Genomic DNA, 5,139 nt, shown 5'->3' with positions numbered 1-5,139 from the left:
ATATTCAGGAACTTTGTAAGCTGGCTGTTAAACTTTTGGTAAGTTGAAATTGGCCATGGTAGGCATATTTACACCATGGAAATGCACACACACACACACACACACACACAAGAACACCAGAAACTTTTGTAAAATACAAAGAAAATGAACTAAAAGGAAAAAAAACAACAACATAAGCCTTTTTATTATGAGAGTCAAGACATAAAATTACTCTGCCACATTGCTCTATAAGTTCTCAACCCTTAATTTCTGTATTCATGTTGATGGAAATGGGCTTGTCCAGGGATCTCTGTGACAGGCAGTGATTTAGGACAAATGCAGACTCTCCTAGTGAGAACTAAATGCTCTCAAATGAATCCCATCTTGGAAATGAGGAATCTGTTGCTCAGAGAAGGTGAATGGCCTGCCCAAGATCACACAGCTGGTGGTGGCAGGGCTGATTCAAACCTGCAGCTGTCTACCTTGTTACACCCAATCCATCTGGCAGGTGCAGCCCAGTGCCCCGGCAGAGCCCCTTAGCCTTGCCCTGAAGACAGGGAAATGGAGCCAATGTAAGGAGGAAGCTTCCTTGCCCAGGGTCCCTCTGCAAGAGGGTGGCAGAGCAGCCAGTCTCCAGGTTTCCTGACACCAGCCTGTGCTCAGCTTCACCGCTCTGCCTGCCTCTATGTCTGTGCGGTAACCTCCACACCAGACAGTGCAATGGAGGGCGAGGAAAAGAGAGACAGGAAGAGGCAGGGGACTCATCAATTGCTGGCAATTACATGGTACTTTGTCATTCTTAATTAGCTCAGCAGCTCCACAGCCGGAGACCTCCCTGCGGTTGCCCAGGCAGAAGAGGAGACAGCTGTTGTCCCTGCCCAGGATGGCAGTCTGGGCAGGTAGGGGCCCCTCAGGAGCACCTCCCCCAGCCCCTTTAGGTGCTGCTGCTTCTCCACCCGCAGAGAGTCATCCATTTGCTAGCCACACTCTGAGAACCAGAGGACAGAACTTAAGTGCTTGGATATGTACTGTGCCAGGCACAGGGCAGCTGCTCCAGGGAACACTGGGGTGAATGGTGGTCTCCAGGCATGTTTAGCTGTTGGGAGAGGCAAACAGGTTCACCAAAAACCATAAAGAAAGAATGATAACCAGAGTTACCATTTACTGAGCTCTTGCCACATGTCAGGCACTGGGCTAAGCATTTCCCACATATTATCCCACAGAAGCCTTATGAAACCCTCTAAGGCAGGTATTATCCCCACTTTACAAATAAGGAAATTGAGTCCCAGTTGACGTTTATATATATAAAGAGAGAGATGGGAAGTGAGGTGTGTGGGTAGCTGTGACTTGGGGTATTGGGGTGAGGCCAACTAGATGTTCTGGGCAAAGGTAGGGAGGCTGGGAGAGTTGAGAAGGCATCTGGCTGGATGTTTCTGGAAAAGCAAATAGCACGGAGAGTCTGAGGGGGTAAGGGTTCAGAGGCAACTGGCTGGGGCTGCTGGTCAGTGGAACATAGCAGGCAGGAGAGGCCCTGGAGATTGGGTCAGAGCCAAGTCTAAGCAGAAAACCTCTTGGGCTTCTAGCTCACCAATACCCAGGTACCTCTGATTCCTTGGGAGAAGGCTGTCTCAGACCTGGGCCTAAGCGGGGAGGGGATTGTACCTACCCTACCAATAGGGAGTAGGGGTGGAGTGCTCAGGGGTGAGGCTGGATTACCCACAGCTCAGACTGGGCCAGGCTGGTTCCAATCCCAAGAGAACTCCCTTCCTTGGTGGCCAACCAAGAATTAATGTAATAATAATCACTCCATCTTCACTGTTCATCCAATTAGGAAAGTGATTTTAGTTTTATTGAAGTATGCGAATATATAGCACTTAATATATGCCAGGCATAATTCTAAAGATGTCCCAAACATGAACTCTTTTCATCCTTACAACCACTTTCCATGAGGCATAATCCCCATTTTATTTATTTATTTATTCATTCATTCATTTATTCATTTATTCATTCATTCATTTTTATATAAGTCCCATTGTACAGGTGAGGAAACTGAGGCCTATAGATTTAAGTAACTTGCCTAAAGTCATAAAGTAAAGAAGCAGGGGAGATAGGATCCCAGGCTCCAGTATCTATATGTTTAACCACTGTGCTTTGCTAGTAGGGGCAAGAATACATATTCTGTTGTAAAAACTCCCATTTTACAGATGGAAAAACTGAGGCCTAGCCAGATGAAGGGACTAGCTGGCTCACGGGGAAGTAGGGAGGACAGATCATTTGAGGAAAGCAGGGGTCCTGATCCTAGCCTAGGTGCTCTCTTGGTCCCCACTGCAAGCCCAAGCGATAGCTGGAGAGAAGCTGAGAGTCCTCCTAGCTCTCTGGCACCCACCATCTTATTGGGGTCCCTTAAGGGCCCAGTCGGGGAGAAAACGGTAAGATTACAATTCTTTAGACAAAAGCCAATAATTCCCATAGTTAGCCTTCCCCTTTATTGTTTTTTTTCCTCCTTTCTGATTACTAAATGATAGATAATCATTGTAGAAGTTTTCTCAAAGATCAGATAAGAAAGAAAAAGAAAAATCATCTTAAAATTTCTTCTTGAATACTGGTATATTTTCAAAATTTCTTTGCTCTCTCTCTGTTTTTTAGAAGCCTTCAAGCTGGGAGGCAAGAGACTTGGCTTCTAGTCCTGACTTGCTGTGTGAACTTGGGCAAGTCCTTGCCCTTCTCTGGGCCACATCTCACCTGTGAAATGAAAGTTTGGACATGGTGACCTCTGATGAGGCCCCTCACAGCTCTGACCTTCTGTCTCTGCTTCTGTTTCTGGGACTGGCAGCAGGGGCACAAGCAGGCTGCCCCTCTGCAGGGGGGATGCATGGCTGACAGATCACAGCGAGTCACCTCCGGGAGGATGTGATAGCCCTGTAAATAGCCTTCATTGCAGTCACAGCATTCCCAGGCCTGCCTGCTTTACTGGGCCCATATGGTGCCCCCTGCCAGCCGGACACCACCAGCTGTCCTTCACCAGGCAGCCCTGGATAATTGCTTTTCTTTTTTTTCTTCAGATAGAGCGGGAGGGAGAGAAGGAAGAAGAGAGAGAAAGACACATCAAGTGGTTGCCACCCACACAACCCCAACCGGGGCCGGGGACAAACTGCAACCGAGGTACGTGCCCTTAGTGGGAACCGAACCCAGGACTCTGGTTTGCGGGCCGATGCTTTAACCGCTGAGCCAAACTGGCCAAGGCTGATTGCTTTTCCATTAGGCTCCAGAATGTTCTCTCTACTGCCCCAGGACCCAGCTGGCTTGGGGTAAGAGAGCTGGGAGGGCTTAGCCCTAAGGACCTACCTACCCATCGCCACAGCCCTTTGTGGGAGAAGACAGCCTGGTGTGGTGAAAAACTGGGGGGAGAGAGGGAGGGAAGAAGGGAGGAAGGAAAGAAACATTTACTTTATTCCAATTCCACTTGGACCTTGTGCTAGGCATTTGGGATTCAGAAATGAATCAGAAGAACGTAAGTGCCCTTGAAGGACACAAAGTCTAGTCGGGGTGAGAAGAGTAGAAGCAGACAGCAGCAACACTTGCAATGCCAAAAGCTCAGGCTTGTAGAGTCCACAGGGAGAAGCCTAACCAATGGGTGATAGTCAGGGAAGGCTTGCTAGAGGAGGCAACTTTATAGGTGAGTTCTCAAAGACAGGATTCAGCCTTTCCAACTCATGTTATTGAATCCTTACAGACAGCCCTGGGAAATAAGTATTGTTTCCCCTTTTACAGATGAGGCTCAGAAAAGTGAATTGACAATCACCAAAACAAGGAATGTTGGGTTCAAACCCCTGACGCTCTACTCTGGCCTCTGGGCCTGGGTTTGAGTTTGATCCAAGCCTCTGACTCAAAGAGACCCTCAGTGAGCGCTTCTCTCCTGGGCTCAGGCTCTTATCCATAAAATGGGTCTATTGCTGGCTGCAGTGTTGTTGGAAGAGCACAGAGCAGAATAGCTGGAAAAGCACTTAATTTACAAACAGAGAGAGGAAATGTCAGTAAGGCCTCCTATCCAGCTGGAAATAGCACAGCCCAGTTTTCCCCAGACACAGAAACAGGACTCCTGCCCTCTGAGCCAGGGGCAACCCCAGAGGTTGAAGTTTGCCTTGCTGAGGCACTCCATTTAGAAGCAACCAGAGTACATATGCTCTCCTTTTGACTCCCTTTGGCAAAGCCTGATGGGATGGCACAGGATCCTAGAGAGAATTCTAAATCCTGAAGTTAGAACATCTGTTCTTGAGGAATTCTAGCATCCATACTCCCCCCCAAGTGCCTCCTAGCAAGCAGGGCAGGACCTGGGTCTATGGCATGCAGCATCTGGCCCTGGCTGATGTGAAGAATCTCTAGAGACAGGATCCCATCTCATTTTACAGATAAAGATTAAGACCCAGACAGGGAAAGGACTTGCCTGAGGCCACACAGCAAGTCAGAGCCAGAGCTAAGGCTTCTTTCCCTATACCTCAGAGCGTAACATGCAGGCCATACCACCTGCAGGCTACTTGTGGAGTGAGGTGGGCATAGGGCAGCCCCGCGTGCCCAGGTGATACCAGGGAATAGCCTGGGTGTTACTGCGTGAGTAAAGTGCAACGGGTCTTGGTAAGGCAAGCTTTTATACTCCTGCCCGTTCCCAGCAAAGCTCTACAACCTCCACCTCTGCTTCTAAGCCTCCCACTGCCCTGGCCACCTCCCTCCTCTTGAACTTGACCCTTTTCTCCAGCCTTCAGTCTCCCCGTTTATAAAATGGTATAAAATGGTCTCCAGGTACCCTAACGATGCACTGCCTCTAAATCCTAGGCCCGCGCGAACCTTCAGACTCCAATAGGATGAGTAGTAGGGGGACCGGAGAGAGGGAGGAAATAGGGGGCCTTCTAGGGCCTTAAGAGCGCCCTTTGTCTGGATAGCCTCGGGGAGCAAGGGCAGCGGCCAGCGCGGGGCGGGGCGGGGCCTGGCTGTGGGGGCGGGGCCGTGGGCGGGATCTGGCCAGCCCTCGCCCCGCCCCGTCGGACGTCGGTGCGGAGCTCGCGCTGGGAGGGGAGGAGCGCGGAGAACACGCGCCATCCGACCCCGGCGGAAAGTTTTCCCTGACGGAGTTTTGGCGGCGGCGGCGGCGGCGGCGGCGGCGGC

This window comes from Molossus molossus, unplaced genomic scaffold (genome assembly GCF_014108415.1).
Source record: "Molossus molossus isolate mMolMol1 unplaced genomic scaffold, mMolMol1.p scaffold_m16_p_12, whole genome shotgun sequence".
NCBI lineage: Eukaryota > Metazoa > Chordata > Mammalia > Chiroptera > Molossidae > Molossus > Molossus molossus.
Note: the sequence above shows the minus strand (reverse complement) of the source record.